At 40.3% G+C, this 23,001-nt stretch overlaps 3 non-coding genes across 3 annotated transcripts; all 3 read right to left on the bottom strand.

The window, feature by feature from the left end:
• Positions 1–15,768: 15,768 nt before the first annotated feature.
• On the bottom strand, positions 15,769–15,840 carry trnap-agg (transfer RNA proline (anticodon AGG)). Its single transcript has one exon. It is a non-coding gene; the product is annotated as a tRNA-Pro (tRNA).
• Positions 15,841–15,944: 104 nt separating this feature from the next.
• On the bottom strand, positions 15,945–16,016 carry trnap-ugg (transfer RNA proline (anticodon UGG)). Its single transcript has one exon. It is a non-coding gene; the product is annotated as a tRNA-Pro (tRNA).
• A 104-nt stretch (positions 16,017–16,120) lies between these two features.
• Positions 16,121–16,192, bottom strand: trnap-ugg (transfer RNA proline (anticodon UGG)). The gene has a single exon. It is a non-coding gene; the product is annotated as a tRNA-Pro (tRNA).
• Positions 16,193–23,001: the final 6,809 nt, after the last annotated feature.

Genomic DNA, 23,001 nt, shown 5'->3' on the forward strand with positions numbered 1-23,001 from the left:
CGTCTTGTTGTGAGGCAACAGCGCTACCCACTGTGCCACCATGCTGTGCCCCTTACATGTTCCTCAGCTTTTTTTCAGGCACCTCTCTCTCTGTAAGTTTCCTTTTGAGGGGAATTCCAGTCTTTTTCTGACAAAGTGCCTTCTTCTATATCATGGCTGAATAGGACGGATCTCTCTGTCTTCTGTTGCTACCCATTTTTTTTGTATATATTTAATCATTTCTGTCTTTCTTTCTTTATTCATTTGTTTATGTATTTATTTATTTATGGGTTCTTCTGAAAACACCGATTAGAGCAAAAGGTGTCAGAGAAGGGTGGAAACTTACTACAATTTATTATTATTATTATTATTATTATTATTATTATTGTGTATTTATGTATTAATTCATGAATTCTTTTGGAAACACTAATTAGAGCAAAAGTTGTCAGTGTAGAGTGGAGAATTTATCAGAGAATACCTTGTTTCTTATTGTTTCTCTTATTACTGTTTGTTTTAACTGGAGATAAGGTGAACCTGGCTGCTAATCTGTGCGGCTGAAATACTTATGTATTACCAAGACTAATAAACACATTGATATTCACACTCAGCACGTGTAAAAGGTACCTGTGTGTTGAGCTGTTGGATTGTACCTGTGTGTTGAGTTGCTGGGCCTTCTCTCTCCGTGCTGGATTCTGGGATTCTGACGGCGACTGCACTATTATAAGTATCCACCATCATCTCCACTTTCTCTCCTCTGTCCAGTTCACTTCTCCCAGTATAGTTTACATTATGATAAATACACACAGATATCTCCATTCTCTAATTCTCTAACACACACTATTACACTGAGTTAAAGCTGTAGTCTCTGTATGTCAGGGTCACTCTGTGTGTCTGTGTTTGTGTTGCATGAAACGGACTCTCTAAGAGGTGAGAAAAACGTTAGTCACAGGAAGTCCAGCCCATCACGTCAGATCTCACTCTGAAAGAATATGTTCTCACTGAGCTCTGTTTAGGATGTTAACATATGTGTGTGTGTGTGTGTTTGTGTGTGCATGTGCGTGTGTGTGTGTGACCTTCTACAGAAGTAAAAAACTGCAAGTACCAACATCAGACTCATGGCGATATAAACATCAGTGTAGATTCTCAGGACTACGTCAAATCAGATTTGAACAAAGCTGCAATTTAATCATAACACAACATCTTAATGAGGATGAAGTCAGTCTATTCTAATACTCATATATGTCTGAGGATTGAGAGTCAGTAACTGGATCACAGTCAGAGTTAAATTCAGTGATCAGTGCTGTAGTGTCCACCCATTTCCCCCACTGTATCTCTGTCAGTCACACCAGTCCATGCACCCACTGTCCTTAATGTGAGTCAGAGTACAGATACAAAGTCTTTAGTTAAACATATATCTTTTATTCTCCATCAAAACCTTAGATACTCTGCAGTCGCAGTCAGTCTGTACTATTTTATCTCTGAGATGTCTCTGGTATCTGATCTCTGCTGTGGCACTTCCTGTTAGAGACATATGAACATTCAAACTCTCTCTCTCTCTCTTTCTCTCTCTCTCTCTCTCCTCTCTCTCTGTCTGTGAAGACAAATATATAAACATTGTGTACACATGCAAAAACAGGCCACCTAACATCAACGTGTATGAAAAGTGCAATTATCATTGCATTGTCAGTATTAAAGTCTTCTCACAGATCCAGTGCCTATAAGAAGAACACGATACAACATCTCAGTTTTTCGGACTGTTATAAACCCAGTCAATAATAACACAGTCCTCATTTCCATAGTAACCACCATCATTGTGCTGTCCTCCATTCCAGTATCTGAAATAACACACAGAATCAGTCTGTCTAATGCATTTCTCATACAGAACAATAGACTGAGTGTTAATAAACAATAAGTGTCTCATGACCAGAGTTAAATTCAGTGATCAGTGATGATGACCTACCTGTTCTGACAGGTGCACACTGTCCCTTGTGCGCTCGTGTTATTGCTACTTCACCCCTTTGCAGTGCCTTGCGACTTGCCGCCTTCATCTTGCAGACGTTGCCGTAAGTTTTCCCGTCGCTCCCGCACACCTTTTGCCCTATTTTACATTGGCAAAATCCCTTGGACAGTCGATTTCCAGCCGGGAACTTACATTCGAGTCCATCTCCGCACGGCAAGCCGTCCTTCCTGCCACACCTTCTCCCAAGGAACAAACCAAGTAACACTTGCAGCGGTCGGGGACGTAGCCACTTGGACAGCTGGGAATCGGACACTTGTTCAGGTTGCACCGCGACGAGCACCTGGCTTTCGACTCAGCACCGGCAAAGTTGAGCGGCAGAAAAAGAATTGCGATGAAAAGACTCGGCTGCATTTCAGAGTGAAACAGATGATACACGGAAAATAGGATGAATTCAGTCAAATGTGGGTTGGATTTTACTGCAGGATAAACGTATGTTAGATAGATAGACGATAATTATTTTCTCATAATAAATTGCGCACACGATAATCCACTTTTTAAGTTAAGGAATTCACGAAGCGCACCAAAAGTCGTTTCAAACTCACAGTCAAATATTAGCCTTCTAGTATTTCTCGTGTTTGCTTTAAAGATAAAAAAAGTTCAGGCAGAAACTTAGTGTTTATAGTTATTCACAAAGATGCTTCTTCTATTCCAGTCAAGTTTGCAACAGAACATTCATTCAGTGAGGTAGCGAACTTTATCACCCTCTCTCTCTCGCCAACTTCTGACTTTGCACTCAAAGATATTGTTGTCCGTCCTACCCTCCCAACGCCGTGTAGCGCCCTCTAGGTCAACAACATGGTCACGCACGCAGAGGACAGAAGCCACGGTGTAGTAATGAAATTGCTGACCATCCTAACAAGCGTGGGTCGTCGATTTTAGTTTCAAAATAATCCAAACCAGAGAGAAAACGCAACTTCAACTTCTTCTTGACCTGTTACCAAATAAAATAAAATAAAATTCGCCCGCCCGCTTTGGTAACTCTGTAACGATTGTTTTGAAATGGTTCTTCAGATGTGTCAGTCAAACCTGAAATATCTTAGTTTTTTTGGTGGGCATTTCGTTTTGGTGTCTTTAGTACACTGGTCTCATCGTAAAGGATTTGATGCCTAACCAAAGGATTTAAATAATTTTGGTGTCAATATCGCCCTCGTGTGATGTTTTGTGAAATTACTAGTACATCTTGTAGAACACCGTCTATCACCCTCAATGACACAAAGACAGTATTAAAACCGCTTATAACCGGTGACATTTATCGGATACGTAACACCAGATGGAACATCAACGATGTAACTTTTTCCATAAACCAGTGTCATTTTTCCCCCTAAAAATACAAAACCAGTTGCAATTACTAAGCACATTTTAATGAACCAGGAAATACAGTTGTATGCACAGCACCAGGCATAGTATGTGTTTTTATTTGTTTAAACATCAAACACAATTTATACAATAATGCACCAGAAAATATATATATATATAGCCTATATAATTCATATCTGAAAACGTGTCAATCTGACAAGGTTAAATTGATTTTCAAAAGACCAACTATTTCTGTGTATTCAGTGCTCACATGTAAGGAGCACATCAAGACCGTTCTTCATTTTTACTGTTATTATACACTTCCTTTCTGTTGAACAGATGCAATAATTTGATCAATATTAGATATCTAATTTGAGCTGTTGTAAGGGAAATCTGGGGTCTCCTCATGGTGAGCTGCTAAGTCTCAGAGACAACAAACTTCAGATGTGATGAATCATTTACCTTTATTCCAATAGCATGATCATGTGAGAGTGCATTCTAGTCAATTGTGAGATTAATGAGATTAAAATGAGATTAATCTCTGATGCAACAGCTAATCAGAGTCATAAGCCTTCAATGTTCTCATATACACACACTCACACACATGCGCGCGCGCACACACACAAAGACACACACATCACCAAGGTTATTAAACGTATTGACATTTATACTCATCCTGTGTAAGAGGTACCTGTGTGTTGAGTTGCTGTTTTTTTCTTAGTGGAAATGTCCTCTGTCCTCTGTGCGTTGGCATCCGGGACTATTACAGCATCTGCACTCTCATAAATATCCACCATTATCTCCACTCTCTCTCCTCTGTTCAGTTCCCTTCTCTCAATACTGTTGAAATTATCATACATACACACAGACATCTCCATTCTCTGAAACACTATTACACTGAGTTAGTGCTGTTGTCTCTGTATGTCAGGGTCACTCTGTGTGTCTGTCTTTGTGCTGCATGAAACCGACTCTTTAAGAGGTGAAAAAACATTAGTCACAGGAAGTCCAGCCCATCATGGTGGTGTTTTCTTGATGTGCTCTTAGTGTTGAAAAGTCAGTTCTTTTTCTTCAGACTCCTATTGAAAGCACTACACTCAGTTTACAGCATCAGTATTAGAATATGTGCCTGTGCATATGTTTGTTTTGTTTTGTGTGTGTGTGTGTGTGTGTGTGTGTGTGTGTGTGTGTGTGTGTGTGTGACCTTCTGCGGAAGCAAAAAACTACAAATACATCAGACTCATGGTGATATAAACATCAGTGTAGATTCTCCGGACTACACCCATAACCCCACTAATGTATGTTTGTTTTGTGTGTGTGTGCATATGCATGTGAATGTGTGTGTGTGTGTGTGTATCAGACGTGTATCAGGTTCACGTTCTTATTTTCAGGTGAAACACAAAGTTGACTTATTCAGGGTTTTACTTTGTGTCTTTCTGCAGTAGTAGACAACTGTAAGTGTCAGCATCAGTGTTACATTCAGTGATCAGTGCTGTACTGTCCACCCATTTCCCCCACTGTATCTCTGTCAGTCACAGCAGTCCATGCACCCACTGTCCTTAATGTGAGTCAGAGTAAAGAGACAAAGTCATTAGTTAAACATACATCTTTTATTCTCCATCACAACCTTAGATACTCTGCAGTCGCAGTCAGTCTGTACTATTTGATCTCTGAAATGTCTGTGGTCTCTGATCTCTACTGTGGAACTTCCTGTTAGAGACATATGCAAACACAAACATAAGTTCTCCCCCTCTCTCTCTCTCTCTCTCTCTCTCTTTCGTTAAAAATGATGAACGTATGAACATTACATAGACATAAAATAACATATCCAACACCAAATCAACATAGGTAGAACAAAAGTAAATATTAGAAAAGAGAAATTGTCATTGTGTTGTCAGCTTAAAAGTCTCTTCTCACATATCCAGTGGTACTTATAAGAACACGATACATCATCCCAGCTTTTCAGACTGTTGTGCGCCGAGTAAATGGCAACACAGTTATTTCCATATTGACCAACATTGGGCTGTCCTCCATACCAGTACCTGGAATAACACAGAGAATCAGTCTGTTTAATGTGTTTTTCATACAGAACAATAGACTGAGTGTTAAGAGTCAATAACTGTCTCATGACCAGAGTTAAATTCAGTGATCTCTTACCCAGTGTTCAGTGCTGTACCATCCACCCATTTCCACTTCCTATCTCTTCCACTGTTAGTCAGACCAATCCAAACATCTGAATAGCTGATCTTCCTCAATTCAGCAACAAACTTCTGATGTGAGAAATCAAATGAAAATGAATTAATGCAGATGATCAGTTAAAGATCAGACTGATACACCCCATAAAGCCTGAGACACACTGCAGTCAGTCTGTAGCATCCACTTACAGCAGTGTCACTTCCTCAGTCACACACACACACACACACACACACACACGCACACACACACACACACACACACACACGGACACACACAAACACACACACACAAACACACACACACACACATACACACACACACACGAGAACTTCTCTCTCACCTGTTCCTCTTCACTCTTTATGATGACCAGGTCTGCTCCTCTGTCTCTACAGTCCTGTCTGCTCTCACTCCAGCTCTTCTTTTCAGTAGAGATGAAATACAGACTGTGACTGAAATATCTCCAACCTCGTAGAGCAGGATCATCTGTTTATATGATCAGGACAAAAAGAGTCAATGACTTGTATTCTCTCTCTCTCTCTCTCTCTCTCTCTCTCTCTCTCTCACACACACACACACACACACACACACACACCAAAGATGGCTGATTAATACAATACACATTACATGCAAATCTTTCATATATTAACACTCACAGTTCCACGATTACTGAGAACTGGGTGTAGTTCATCACAAAAAAAAGTTGAGACTGAATTAAAGAGCAAACACACAATGGCTGTAACTGATAAGGGATCTGTGAAGATAAAGATTAAAATGTTCACTCACCCAATTCAGAGAACACATTTTGATACTCTTGTCTCTCTCTCAGTAACTGGTATCTCTCTCTAGTTAGATTGTTGAAGCTGGTTTGTATCTCTTCTTTCTCTTCAGTTAAATTGCTGTAACTGATTTGTAACTGGTCTTTCTGTCTGGTTAGATTGTTGAAAATACTTTGTAACTGGTCTCTCTCTATACTTACATTATTGTATCTGGTTTGTAACTGGTTTCTCTCTGCATTATACCAGACACACAGCACTATGATGACAGCCAGCAGGAGAACAACCAGCAGCCCCAGACACACTGCAGTCAGTCTGTAGCATCTGTCACTTCCTGAGAAGACAAGAAAAGTGACATTTTGTCACTACATCTTGCAAGTTTTCTGATTAAATGACAAAACTAAATGAGATTCATTAATGATACTGTAGATAATCATACTTTCACAAGCTTCAAACTCTCTCTCTCTCATACACACAAACACACCAAATCACACACATTATGTACTGGTTCTATTCTTAACTCAACTCTTTCATGGCAGAAATGCTGAATTCCTCTTGTGGAACCCTGAGGACACTAACTTGGGCAATTTTTGACATAAGTCAAGGTTTCCTCATTCTTTTAAGATAACTTTCTTTTATGTAATTCACCCAAGTTCCATATGGTTTTGTGTATGGTCTTGTTGAGTAAAATATCCCCTACTGTACTACTAATAGTAAATGAGTGGAACCAAAAACAGCTGTTTTCATTTACCATTACAATGTTTAATTAATTATTTTACTTCTTGCATTTTTTTCAACTGGAGACAAAATGAATATGGCTGCTATCAAATCAGGTTTGGCATCAAATTTGTATCAGAAAGTTTATGCAGTGAATAGAACTATACACTCGTCCTGTGTAAGAAGTACCTGTGTGTTGAGTTGCTGGGTTTCTTCTAGTGGAGGTGTCGTCTCTCTGTGTGTCAGGGTCTGTTGTTCTCACAGCGTCTGCACTTTCATAAATATCCACCATCATCTCCACTCTCTCAACTCCGTTCACTTCACTTCTCCCAATATAGTTTACATTATCATAAATACACACAGACATGTCCATTCTCTGATTCTCTAACACGCACTATTACACTGAGTTAAAGCTGTAGTCTCTGTATATCTTTGTCAATCTGTGTGTCTGCACTTCTGTCTTTGTGTTGCATGAGACTGACTCTTTAAGAGGTGTGAAAAACAGTAACCACAGGAAGTCCAGCCCATCATCTCACTCTGACAGAATATGGTCTTAGTGTTCAAAGGCCAGTTCTTCACCACAAACTGCTCTTCAAAGCACAAAGTACTGAGTTTAATGTTGCAAATTTGTACATTTGTTAAGTTTGTGTTTGTGTTTGTTAAGCATATGTGTGTGTGTGGCTCTGTGTTTGCACGCATGTGCGTAAACTGCATTTTAATTTCATGTTATTATTTTCTGTCAGTGTTGTTTTCATTCTCATGAATATAATCTGACATCTTTGTTCTTCAATACACCATTATGCTGAGTTACAACCATTGAGTTGGTCTCTTATGCATCTCTGTGGGTCTTACTGTCTCTAACGTGCTTTATATTCACTCACTGGCAGAGAGGAAACCACAATACTAAAAAAAACATGAGACATATAGCTGAGAATGAACTTAAATGTGCAGGTATGTGTGAACTGAATGTCCAACTGAAACCGTCATTGGTGTAAAGACTGATCCCTTAGCATTCAAAGGTTCTTTTTCACAAGCTGCTCTTTAAAGCACCCAGTTTCATATTTCAGTGTACATATGTGTGTGGACATGTTGGTATTATAATTTCATGTTCTTATTTTCAGATGAAACACACAAATGTAATATTCAATCACTGGTTTTTGTTTGTGACATTCTGCATTAGCAGAGACTGTATCAGCATCAGACTCATTACTGCCTCGGAAGTTGATTTGGATAAAATCAGCACATCAGTGTAGATTCTTAAGACTACATTACCCATAACCCCCCTATAATGCTCTTAACAGAAACTTAAATAACATAGCAAGGACCACCTAATTTGACAAAAATTCTGAATTTAAGTGCAATGTGATTGATTATGACATTATCCGTTTTTCCAACTGCAAAGTGTTAAATGCAAAAATAAAACATTCAGTTGTTTTTTTGTTTTTGTTTTTTTTTTTAGATTTCTGAAATGCCTGTGTTTTCCCATCTCTGCTGTCACTTCCTGTAACACATGAAAACCTGAACACACTTGTGTGTGCATGCACATGCACGCACGCGCACACATACACACACACGCACATGCGCACACACATATAGATAGATAGATAGATAGATCGATCACCACACATAGGCATACCTAAACACACACTCACCAAATTGTGATGACCCAATTTCACAAGTTCTCACTTTCCCCCTCTGGTGGACATATTGAGTTACAATTTCATTGTTTAGTCACTGCCCTGTTCCCTTGGGTACTTTCAGTTAATTATTCAATCAGTGCGTTCACCTGTTAATCAAGCACTGTTTTCTGTCAGTGTAAATACCTTTCTTTATTTGCGAAGTCTAGGTTTAATCTGACTTTACTCTGATATATTTAAGTACGATTTGACTGTTCTGTCATAAAGCTTAGCTCGTGTGGTAGTCGGCTAACACTTCTGTGTCAGTACAGCAGTTTGTAAAATTGTTTCACGTCAGACATATTGTAGCCAGCAAAGTCAACACATTAAATACCTTTAAGCTAAAGTTAGATAATGCAATTCAAGTTTTTCATTCATTCCAATGGACCCTCTCAGTCTTTGCTCCCTTCTGTTAACATTCAGAGTAGACCTCTCACTGACGAATTATTTTACATGTCATCATCATCATATCAGGCTCCTGTAGCATAATATTGTGGGCTATACAAAATGAGATTGTTAGAATCATGGAGCCAACTAAATCAGACTCATGGAGGTTATACTGACCTCACTGTGACAGTCTTATTAGTGTAGGCTATTATAATGCATATGTAAGGTGTAAATGATAAAAACACTAGTAAATATGTTTCATAACTGCTGTAATGTGTAAATGGCAAATTCTCTGTTTTAATTTGTAAATAGTTGAACTTATGATGAAAGGACAAGTACTCACATTTTCAGGGGGCAGAGATGGGCCACAGTGATATTCCAGACTGATGGGCCATTACCTTTGACAGTGGGGCGGGGGACTATTACAGGTGTGTTGACACCTACCTCATCAATATTCATTGTGTAGGCCTGTGGTTTTGAAAAAAAAAAATAGTGTCACTCCAAAGTTATAACACTTTAGTAGTCAAACCACACGAAATTTCTGAATGCTTTAATCACATGGAAACCGTGGAAACCAGCCTCCAAAGCGCTCAACAGGTCAAAGTGAGGGATTCAGGCCAAAATCTGAAATCTGGGGAGGACTATTACTGAGCTGAGTATTTCAGAGTCCTGTTCCTGATTAATGACCAGTTTAAGGTCAGGTTTCAACAGAGTGGTCACTGAACCTCAGAGAGTTTGGAGAACACTCTGTTTACTGGGAACATCAGCCCATCATTAACTGAATCATATCCTGACTTACACCACCAGTCTCTGTCAGCACAGTCACCCATGTTCCTGGCAAATTACACATTTGGCACTGTAGCGGAGGCTACCTGTGGAGGTCAGGTCTCTCTTTAGTGCGGTTGAAACCTTGATTCAGTCGCTCCTTGTTGTCTCAATTTCAACTTGTGAGGCAGAGCGAAGTTTCAGCTCACTTTGACGCTTCAAAACGTGGCTCAGGTTCACAATGACACAACAAAGAATAAGCAGTACGGCAATCTGTCAGGTCCACCAGGAAAGCCTAGACCAGATAAATAACACACACATCTGTCATGTCCACCAGGAAAGCCTAGACCAGATAAATAACACACACATCTGTCATGTCCACCAGGAAAGCCTAGACCAGATAAATAACACACACATCTGTCAGGTCCACCAGGAAAGCCTAGACCAGATAAATAACACACACATCTGTCAGGTCCACCAGGAAAGCCCAGACCAGATAAATAACACACACATCTGTCAGGTCCACCAGGAAAGCCCAGACCAGATAAATAACACACACATCTGTCATGTCCACCAGGAAAGCCTAGACCAGATAAATAACACACACATCTGTCATGTCCACCAGGAAAGCCTAGACCAGATAAATAACACACACATCTGTCAGGTCCACCAGGAAAGCCTAGACCAGATAAATAACACACACATCTGACAGGTCCACCAGGAAAACCTAGACCAGATAAATAACACACACATCTGACAGGTCCACCAGGAAAGCCTAGACCAGATAAATAACACACACATCTGACAGGTCCACCAGGAAAGCCTGGACCAGATAAATAACACACACATCTGACAGGTCCACCAGGAAAGCCTGGACCAGATAAATAACACACACATCTGTCATGTCCACCAGGAAAGCCTAGACCAGATAAATAACACACACGTCTGACAGGTCCACCAGGAAAGCCTAGACCAGATAAATAACACACACATCTGACAGGTCCACCAGGAAAGCCCAGACCAGATAAATAACACACACATCTGTCAGGTCCACCAGGAAAGCCCAGACCAGATAAATAACACACACATCTGACAGGTCCACCAGGAAAGCCTAGACCAGATAAATAACACACACATCTGACAGGTCCATCAGGAAAGCCTTGACCAGATAAATAACACACACATCTGTCAGGTCCACCAGGAAAGCCTAGACCAGATAAATAACACACACATCTGTCAGGTCCACCAGGAAAGCCTAGACCAGATAAATAACACACACATCTGTCAGGTCCACCAGGAAAGCCTAGACCAGATAAATAACACACACATCTGTCAGGTCCACCAGGAAAGCCTGGACCAGATAAATAACACACACATCTGTCAGGTCCACCAGGAAAGCCTAGACCAGATAAATAACACACACATCTGTCATGTCCACCAGGAAAGCCTAGACCAGATAAATAACACACACATCTGTCTGCATTTCACTGCACAGACAGGGAGATGAAGACGAATATTCTCGTAATATTGTGATTTCTCTCTTGCAAATTTACGACTTTACTCCCGTATCATTATCCCTTTTTTCTTGAAATATTATGACTTTATTCTCCTGAAATTACAACTTTATTCTCGTAACATTATGTCATGCCAATGGTATGAGGAAAATCTGGTTAATGGTTCACTGTGAATATTAGACTTAATACTAATATCACTTAGCTGTAACCATAACCTTATTTTGGAACCTGAACCTAGTGAAATTACATATATTCTGAAAAAGTCTAAAGTATGTATGAATGAACAACTACGCGAGCATGAGGCATTACTCACAAGAAGGCACGCTTAACCAAAAGAACTACCTGAGTGATGTTCTAGTGGAGTTACTTACACACAAAAAGGGGTTGTGAGGAAGGGAGAGAAAATTGATGAAGAAGAAGAAGAGAAAGAGCAGACCCAGCCACGTTCAGTTGGGGGAAGCCGGAGTTACTGAGGTTGTCAGTTGGAGACCGTGAGCGAGACTTCATGTCGGTGCTGGGAAAGTCCTTTAGCGTTGGTGAGCCTGGGCCGATTCTTCATGGAGACAAGCAGGACGGAACAGACGGACTTACATTACAAACTGGAGCTGAACCTTAGCGCAGCTGAACTGAACTGTAGGATTGCAGTGAGTCTGGCATTTTATCTGATTTGCAGACGGGGGTGCTGCTATCCTTTTGGGGGTGTCTCTGCCTGAAAGGAGGAAACACTCCTTGGAATTTGGGAAGTATTAATTTGAGCTCGGTTGAAATAATTTTACATAACTTTTTCCCATTACAGAATAGTAAAATTACATCCGCGTGCTTGAATCTACCGCATTTTATGCTCCCGAACAAGACCAAATATGGTTTCTTTACCATTACAAACAGCACAGTTACACCGATGGTCATACAATTAGCTGCTCATGACTTGGCTCCTGGCTACTTTTAAGTTTTACCGCGCATTTATGGCTATACAAACAGTTATGACTCGATATGCGTATTTAACTGATAATATCGTATGGTTAGTTTCATTTTTCTTTTGTTCTACATAGTTTGTTCCCGAGTGGAGCAATGTAGATGAGTCCTGTGACATGGTCTGAATTCCATTCTCACAGGGAAACTAATCTCCCGAGGTGATCTAGTCTCCTTCGCAATTAAACATTATCAGCATTTGACCAAATGGTCTGGGGGTTGCTGCGCTAAAACATCGAGCCTGGCGTCTGTTAGGTGTTATCGCGACTGGTTTCTGCTTTCGTATGCATTGGTCCTACACGCAGGGAGGCCTGGGCCATAAAGAGAGAACTGGGATCAAAGGGGATTAGGATAGAGAGGCAGAGTGAGAGTAATAGAAATAGATAAAGAAGGGTGAAAAAGAGGGAGAGAGTTTACACAACTGCAACTTTAATTACTAAGGAACACTTAAGGTTAACAAATGTCCTTTTCTTTCTGAAAGCTGCGCAGTGTCCGCCCGACAGTTATGAACATTATTCTCAAAATGTCATATTTTTTCCTCAATGTGGTTCTAATTCTCTGTGGTAATATATTGTTTTTGCTGATGAGAGGAAATAAAGACAATGAGACAGCCTGTTAACTCCACCTCAGTGCATTTATTAGGTCTCATTTATAAAGTATTTAACATGTGTTATTTAATATGTTTTCAATAACACTTGCATAAAACACAGACAGTTCCCTGCTGGATCTCATCCATGCACTTTGTCATCTCACTTCATGGAGTGTTCCTGGCATTATTGCCTGACCTGCTCCCTTCCAGGCGAGATGCGAGACAGGCGTGTCTCTGGAGGGCAAAGGGCACTGATGAGGCAGTTTCAGTTGCCCTTGAGGCATTTTCATCTGTGGTTGGACTTGGATGAGACTGTCCTGGGTGCAACACCTGGGTGCTTCAAAGGAGTCAAAGTATTGTCATATAGGACTGTGCCTCTTTCTGCCTGCATCTTCAGCCATTTTCAGCATATGTCATTTGCACATGGGTGGTGCTCCATTGGATCAGCGGGAGGGAGGCTCTGATCCGATTGGTTGCAGGGGCGCCTGCGAGGATAAATTTTGAGGCAAGCACAGCAACTGCAGTGCAAATTGAGGGGGCGGAACGAAAAACAAAGCTGATTTTACCTTCAATTCAATTTAAACCACAAGTTTAAAGTGGCGGGAGAAGGCAGGGGACTTAAAGACCTTTTCTAGACAAAAGAAACAGAGAGAGTGTATATGTGTGTGTGAGAGAGAGAGAGACAGAGAGAGAGAGTGAGAATATAAGAAGTTGCCCAGTCCCTCAGTTGTAGTAGTAGTTGCTACCCAAGTCTAGGGTAGCAACTCAAGGGGTCTTATTTCAGCAGGCAGCTTACAGAGAAGAATATATTCAAGAGGAAAAATTTAATCACATCCTGTTGCTATTTATAGCCATCTTCAAGAGACTGAACAATTAAATAAGTTTACTTTGACACAGTGCCTGCTATACACAAACACTGCTATATTTCAATGCGAGTTACGCGTCACACTACAACTGGCTTCCTCAAGTGGTTAACTTCCCTCAAATAGTTGAGTATTCTTAAGAAGCTAACATAAAACGAAACTCAAAACTGATACGCGGGCCGAACCTCTTGACAAATCTAAAACATTCAGGGGGCCGCATGATGTGGCCGGTACTTTGAGACCCCTGAGCTAGAATAGGAGAAATCTAGCAGTCTGGTGTTCTGCAAGTTTTGCAAGGATGCCCCCATGACACTTGCAGGCTCCTCTCTCTATGTCTCTGGAAACCCGCATATGAGGTGCAATGCGGTAGTAAAACACAACGTGCCCCTGCTGCATTCATGCCGCGGGTACGCGTTCATTAACCGGTCACGGCCCAACATAACAAAACACAAAAAGAAACGTAAAATATGAACATAAAAATACGATGAACTGAAAATAAAGTAATATTCTTTGAAATCCTGTTTCCTGTCAATTTTGCTTCAGTTAATCTTTCCAGCTTGTGCACTGGTGTGTTTAATTGCATGATAGTGATGCATTAAGTTTAAGTCTATGAAAACAGAACTGACTGTGCGCTCATATTTTTGCCTGTTCTCATAAATTTTTGAACTTGGGCACACAAGTGGGACACACAAGAGTAGAGCCCTGTATACAAGTATGATAACTTTCATGTAGTGTTCTACAGTCACTTAACCAGAACACTCTGCAAGCTTTTACCCCTGACTTGTTGTCGGGGGAGAGCGCGTTCTTGGTATTCAAAGGAACGAACCTATTTCTCGGTGTTGTGTGAAACATGTCTTACCTTTTGGTGATTAAATTTAACAGTGAGGCAAGGAGACGCAGGAGAAAGACTGCGCTGATGAGAACAGTAATTGATGAGAAGGACAGTAATTGCTTTACTTGTACAGCAGGAGCTTGGTGTAAGTACAATACAGAAATTTTAGCAGCAAAATAAGCAGTTGCTTTAGCTTGTTAGCTTTTGTTGTTGGGAGCAAACATTATGCTGTAGCGGTTCTAGCTCATTCAGTTGGTGTGAAATAAGAAAATATAGAGATCCAAACAGTGCTAAAAATTCTTTCTTGTCCATTACTTCTTCAAATCTTTAGTGATGTTTAGTAATGTTTCTGTTAGCTAACGAGCTAGGAGATGCTAAGTATAGGGAGACCATTCAGCATGAGAGATCAGAGGATTGAAGTGCATGAGGAGATTAACAACAACCGACAAATACATAAAAAGGCTGAAATGCATTTCCCACAATCCACAGAAGTTTGATCATATTTATTTCAAAAGTATCTACAGGGTTCGTACAGTCATGAAAAACCTGGAAAAGTCATGGAATTGGAAAATAGAAATTTCCAAGCCTGAAGAAGTTTTAGAAAAATAAATAAACCCAGAAAGTTTTGGAAAAGTCCAGGAAATTTGCTTCACAGATTTTAATAGAGTATATGTGGTTCAGTAGGGCTGTATCGAATGCCACTTCTTGCTAATCGAATTTTAGCCAAGCTTTTTTGAACGAAGCTTCAAATGTCTCTGACGTGACGTGATCGTTTTGGCCTGATGTTTCGGAATACTTGACTTTCAACTCAGTAATATGAAAAAAGAGATGATGAATATGAGGAACTACAAGTCACACTTTTTAAAAATGTAACACTCTTTAATAGACATTATTTACATCATCTGCTCCAGAGTTCGCTGTCTTTGTTTATGTTGATGGTTGGCATTCCTTCCATAGTTGAGGATACCTAAACATTCAATTTACAATTTACAGTTTGGTATTTAGCAGACGCTTTTAGCCAAAGCGACTCACAATAAATGCACCAGTCAGAATCTATTGCCTCATAAACAGACATCACAATAAGGCTATACATTAATTACCCTCTGTATTACGCTCCTGGAATTCTGTAACAGCAAACGATAATCACACTGGCAACCTCAGATTCCCACGAAAGACAAGTTCAAACCAATTAAAGGGGCTCGTCCGGGATTTGAACCCGGGACCTCTTGCACCCTAAGCGAGAATCATACCCCTAGACCAACGAGCCATGAAACGTGGTATTTCCGAAGGTTGAAATTTCAGTGGCCCTGGCAGAAGCAGATGAAATTTTGAGGCGGTTTCCTGCGAAAGACAAGTTCAGGTCAATTAAAGGGGCTCGTCCGGGATTTGAACCCGGGACCTCTCACACCCAAAGCGAGAATCATACCCCTAGACCAACGAGCCATGAAACGTGGTATTTCCGAAGGTTGAAATTTCAGTGGCCCTGGCAGAAGCAGATGAAATTTTGAGGCGGTTTCCTGCGAAAGACAAGTTCAGGTCAATTAAAGGGGCTCGTCCGGGAGTTGAACCCGGGACCTCTCACACCCAAAGCGAGAATCATACCCCTAGACCAACGAGCCATGAAACGTAGCATTTCCGAAGGTTGAAATTTCAGTGGCCCTGGCAGAAGCAGATGAAATTTTGAGGCGGTTTCCTGCGAAAGACAAGTTCATGGCCAATTGAAGGGGCTCGTCCGGGAGTTGAACGCAAAACCACTCACACCCTAAGCGAGAATCATGCCTCTAGAACAACGAGCCACAAACTGCACTGTTCTGAAGGCTGAAATTTCGGCGGCCCTGCCAGAAGGGGACGAAATTTTGAGGCGGTTTCCCACGAAAGACATGTTCAGACCAGTTAAAGGGGCTTGTCCCCCAACGAACAAAGAGGTGCAAAATCTCTCAAAAGCACACTACAATGCTTTTAAATCTGGTGACACAACAGCATACAGTGTCGCCAGATCAAACCGAAAAATAGGCATAAAAAAGGCTAAGGATATCCATATACAGCATGTAGTGGACCACTTCAACAGCGCTGACACCAGGAGCATGTAGCAAGGTATCAGGACTATCACTGACTACAAGGGCAACGCTGTCTGCCCGCACAGTGACGTCACACTGTCCAACAAGCTCAACGCATTCTTCGCTTGCTTTGAAACCAGCAAGAGTGTGACAAGTGCAAGAATCCTGGCCCCGGCCACAGAGGATGAACAGGTTTTCACTATGAACACATTTGATGTACAGCACACGCTGCGGAAGGTCAACCCACGGAAAGCTGCAGGCCCAGACGGAGTTCCAGGATGGGTGTTTAAGGACTTGTGCTGATCAGACGGCTGAGGTATTCACAAGAATCTTCAACCTGTCTCTACCTCTGAAGTCAGTCATCATAGTGCCAGTGCTGTAAGAAACAAACATCAGCACTCTGAAGGATTATCGCCCGGTTGCCCTCACAACAATGATAATGAAGTGCTTTGAAAGGTTGGTCCTCTCCCACATCAAAGCCATGCTTCTCTGGACCCACACCAGTTCGCTTACAGAAGTAATGTTAAAGTATCCCTCCTGAAAAATATTTAAGTAAGACTAAAATAGCCACTCATTTACAATTTACAAAGTCAGTCAGTTTAACTCTACTTAGAGTACTTTTTTTTAGCATGAGTACTTCTACTTGTACTTTATACAGCCCTGTTTGAATGTATGTATGACATGAAATGAGCAAAAAGTGAATGAAAAAATGCATTAAACAAAGACTTTCCATCAAAAACACTTTATTTAAAAGAATGCAAAAATGTGGACATTGGGTTAAAAGTTTCCCCAGCCAAAAAAAAAACCAAACAAAAAAAAAATCACAGCCAAACAAAAGATTTAGTGAGTATATATCTCCAAAGTTAAAAGTTAAATTGAAAATATGTCGTCTCTAAATGTCCGCTTTAGCAATACACTAAAACTGATCATTTACATTTGTTTAAACAAGCTTTATCACATTAGGACATTATTTCATCAAAGTGCACTTCAGCAGAGTACACTAAAGCACAATTTAAATGTGCTTAGGTAACCATTATAACAAAGTTCCATTTTTTAAAAGATCACCTCAGTGTGTCAAAAATACAGTTAATGTATTCCAGAACAGTGAGAAATGTAATAATTTAAAACATACTTTTTGACATCATATTGAAGCTCATGTAATTAAAATACATTAAATCAAAAACACACTTTTATTACTCTTCAGATACTTCAGATATACTACTAGCATATTTAAGTATACTTCTTTTTCACAAGGGTATCCACTACTGTCCGGATAGAAGACAGCAAACTCGATCTAACCAGGACAGGAAAAGAAGAGGGAGACACAGATGCCCAACTGCACAAGAGGATAAACACATCAGACTCTGTAGTTTTAGAACCAGATATCTCACAGGTCCTCAGTTGGCTGCTTCTTTACACATTAAACACCGAGTCCCAGCATCATCTACAACAGTGAAAAGATGACTTAGGGATGTTCGCCTTACAGAAAAAGCCGAATCTGTAACAGGCCAATGAAAAGGAAATGTTAAAATGGGCAAAAGGATACGGGTGTTGGACAGTGGATGACTGGGAAAGAGTATTGTAGACAGATGAGTCTAAGTTTGAGTGTTTGGATCAAGGAAGAGAACATATGTGAAACACAGAGCAAGGGACAGGATGCTGGAGGAGTGTTTGATGCCTTCTGTCCAGCATGGCGGAGAAAATTTAATGAGTGAGAGAGGGTGAATGGGCTCTTGTGGGAAGAGTTTTACCACAGGGTCAGAGAAAAATACCCTACAAGGCAGTCTCACCTCTGGGAAGAGCTACAGAAGGCATTTGCTGAAATTTCCCCTGAATATCTTCAAAGTCTGACAACTAGAATGCCAAAGGTCTGCAAAGCTGAAATTGCAGCAAATGAAGGATTCTTTGATGAATGTAAAGTTTGATGAATAGAACAATTCTATGAAATAAAAAGAATGACAATATTATGACATTGTCATTGTAATTTCTGATCAATTTAATGCTACAGTGGTGAATGGAAGTATCAGTTTCCATAGAAAACATGAACATTTCTGGGTGATTTCAAACTTGTATAGATGTTTGTATATGATGTGTTGTGCCACCCATAGGAATTGCTGAGTATTACAACTCTTTTGCTGTGAATATGAATGCTGATCAATGAACGATGTCACATCAAGTTCATACTTCTGGCATAAAATTTAATTATAAATAATCTTAATCACTGTGAAATAATTAATTACAAGCTAATTATAAATTCATGATGTTCCACAAGGACATACAAAGCAGACCATAAGTGCACACAGATATCTGTTGTCTCTAATGTACTATTGTTCTGCTCTTTTCCTTCTGTTAGAGATTCTGCCCCCCCAACCCCCCTTTTTCTGTTTGTTGCTTGGCACTCACAGACATGGGTTTTCATTGGGTTTCACTTTCTCTTGGCAAGTGTGTTGTTTATGGATGAGATTTTCATGTTTTGAGCTGGCCACTAGAGGGGGCCAGAAGAAGACCAGACTCTCACATCCACCTGTTTATTAGTTAATCACTTCATTATTTGTTCATTGCTCACACCTGTTTCTCTGTTTAAACTTCCTCCCGCAGCATTGTTTGTTGCCTAGCCATATGGAAACTTTCCTGTGCTATAGTGTGATCATTGTCCTGGCCTCAGTTTCAGAAACTCTAATTTGTTGCTCCTGTTCCTAAAATTCCTACTGTATTTGTTTGTGTTTTAAAAAGATAAAAATATGTCTGTCAGTCTGTGCAGCTGAAATAATTTTTAGTTTACTGATATTTACACTCATCCTGTGTAAGAGGTACATCTGTGTTGATTTGCTGGGTTTCTCTTAATGGAGGCATCATCTCTCTCTGCTTTGGCATCTGGGACTATTACAGCATCTACACTCTCATAAATATCCACCATCATCTCCACTCTCTCTACTCTGTTCAGCTCACCTCTCTCAAGCACAGTTTCTCCACTGTCTAATTTCCTAACACAGTTTTCTAATTTTCTGTCACACTGAGTCAGTGCTGTAGACTCTGTACATCAGTGTTCACTCTGTGCATCTGTGCAACACTCTGTGCAACATTTTGTGTTTTGTGCGACTTACTTTTTAAGAGGTGAGAAAAACGTTAACCAGAGGAAGTCCAGTCCATCATCTCACTCTGAAAGAGTACGCTCTCACTTTTCAAAGGTCAGATCTTTTCTTCAAGCTACTTTAATGCATTGAGACCAGTTTAGGGCATCACAGAGATTCACAGAGGACTTGGCCCAAAAGGATCATTCAGCCTAGAGCTTTGTCTTATCTTAAGATTCTTCCTTCATTTGGGAAAAAAGCATGATTGAAGGATGGAACTGATCAGACTTATCTCAGGTCATGTGCATTAATCTGTGTTTAACATTAGTCAGTGCCTTGTCGTCTTGGGTTCAGTCAGTTAATTATTCAGGAACTGTGTTCACCTGTATTTTTTAATCAAGCTTGGTCCTCTGTTCTGTATAAATACCCCTGAATTTCCTCTGTTTCCTTTGTGAAGTTTTACATTGGGTTACTTTGTAAGTCAGAGTTTTACCTTGCCATGTCTTGCTGAAGCCTTGTAAACCTATCTGTCTGTCTGTCTGTCTGTCTGACTAGCCTGTATCCTGCCTGGTATCCGTTTCTGTGAGTCTGTGTTTGTGTTTCTGTTCTGTGTTCCTGTGCCTCTGTTTCCTGGTCTACCCTGTGTGAACTGAAACCTGGTTCACCGCACATGCCTTTAGTCTCTCACCCGGTTCATGACACTGTAAAATAAAATGAAAAAAAATGCAGATAATAATACATGTATTATTTGTGTATTATTATATGCAATATTTTCCTCTCACAAATCCTTTTTTCTTGGTAGGTACATGGTGGGTCTTTCCAGCTCTCCCAAGTGTCAGATCCATCAAGAACAGTTCTCATCTCCCCATGATCCAGAATCTGTCTGTTTAATGTATTTCTCATACAGACCAGTGGACTGAGGGTTAAGAGTCAACAACTGTCTCATGACCAGAGTTAAATTCAGTGATCTCATACCCAGTGCTCAGTACTGTACCATCCACCCATTTCCACAGCCCCTCTGTGCTTCTGTAAGTCAGACCAATCCAAACAGATGAATTTTGGATCTTCCTCAATTCATCAACAAACTTCTGAGGTAATAAATGAAATATAAATGAATTAATTCAGCATCCAATAACATCAGTGGCACATCCTGTGGCGCATGTGAACACACACACACACACTCACATACATCTGTCCTGGCTTCCTTTCACTGGCTCCCAATTCATGCCAGGGCAGATTTTAAGATCCTATTATTAACATTTAAAATTTTACATAGACTTGCGCCTGCCTGCCTTTCTGACTTAATCACACCCTATACTCCTCCTCGTACACTGCACTCACAAGATTCTGAAACATTAATCGTTCCAAGGGTTAGAAGTCCGCTGGCTACCAAGCCTTTTCCTACCGCTCTCCCTCCCTCTGTTATAGTCTACCTACAGAGATTAGGGAGGCAAACTCTCTTCATAACTAAAACCAAATTAAAGACTTATATACTTTCTCTTATGGATAGCATCATTTTGATTTTACTTTGTTGTGGACATGTAAAGCCCTTTGAGACTATAAATAGTGACATTGGGCTCTAAATAAACTTGTATTATTATTATTATTTAGGGCTGTCCCGAATACCATTTTCTGGTCTTCGAAGCTTCAGTAGTAATAAACACCAGGGCGGGGTGGGTAGGTTACGATGTAGCCTGCCTTGGATAAAATGCGCTCTGACAGTGTTGAAGTGGCCAGAACTCAAAGGCAGTGTTTGATTGAAAATGCCAGTTTAGGGTGGCGGTTGCTGTTTTCTCAGATTCTTACACCTTCAAACAACAGCGTACTACTTACAGGAGTCAGGTGACTTTTCAAGCTCATTGTGCCGTCGTGGCAGGCCAGTTTCAAACTGCAGATTTGGCACGCTCCCTTTGTCTTGTCCTCGGTTAATTTAAAAAAATCCTACGCAGCGCAGGTCTTCATTATTATGTCGTCCCCTTAACGCTAAGCTAAACTGAAGCGTTCACTGCTGTGAGTGTGAGGGGCGTCAGGCGCCCAAGCTAAATGGTATAATTTCACATTTTAACAGTGTAAAAATATAAATGTAGACGACTACAAGAATGCACTGACAAAATGTATTTTGCAGTTTGCAGTTCTTGCAGTACATTTGGGGGGGGGGGGGGGTCCGAATATCCGAATACCAAAATTGAAAACCGAATACCTACCCAATGAATGAATATTCGGATATTCGAATATTCGGGTTCAGCCCTGATATTATTATTATTATTATTATTATTATTATTATTATTATTATTATTATTATTTCTCCTGACTAAATCCCACCACAACATAAATAAGGCACAAAATGAAATATTACATTAAATAAAACAACTGCAAATCTTTATATCAAACCAAAATCTCTATTGGGTGAATAGCGTGGTCAGAAGGGATAAAAAAAAAAAAAAGAACATTTTCTTTTCTTTGTGGCCATGATGTCACCTTGTAGCTTTTACCTTCACATCTGCAAAGGTTATCAATGTCTTGTTTTTGTGACGTAGCAGAGTTTGATTGACGGCAGTCACGGCCTCTTGATGACTGACTTCACTGCTCTCTTCTCAGCCTTTGGATGAAGGCCTGGCTTTTAGAAAAGCTTGGCTATGTTGCATTTGTATGAATTAAAAACCCAATGACCAATGAAAATGAGGGACAGTATCTCAATATACAGGATGCTAGATAAAGAGTCCAAATGCTGTGCAGTACAACACAAAGCGGTACACCTGGTCACCCTATCAAAGTACCCTAGAAGTTCATAGGCTACACTGGTTTTTGTTTTTGTCTTTTTGCTTGTTTGTTTGGAATGTTTCTCCTCAGTACAAAGACACACCAGTAGTATTCCAATTCAGATACACCTCTTTTCATGCAGTGAGAATAGTTAAAGGATAGGATAAGATGTTGGACAAGAGACATCAAAGGTCATTCTCTGCTGGACCCAATCAACCACTGTCATAATTACAGGGCACAGAGATCAATTATCATACAGCATGGAGACACCCATTCAAGCAATACCTGCAAATCTTGATTCAGTGCATACAGACGGTTCCTGACTTTCATCCATGTTGTTATGATCCAACAGGACCTTCTCTACAGAGGAAGGAAGCAAACAGGTAATGAAGGTCTCTCTGTATAGTTAAGTTGTTGTAACTGGTTTTTATCTGATCACTTTCTTCAGTCAAATTTCTGAAATTTTTTTGTAACTGTTCAAACTTTAAAATATACAAGACACTCAGCACTATGATGACAGCCAGCAGGAGAACACACAGC

This window comes from Chanos chanos, chromosome 11 (genome assembly GCF_902362185.1).
Source record: "Chanos chanos chromosome 11, fChaCha1.1, whole genome shotgun sequence".
Lineage (NCBI taxonomy): Eukaryota > Metazoa > Chordata > Actinopteri > Gonorynchiformes > Chanidae > Chanos > Chanos chanos.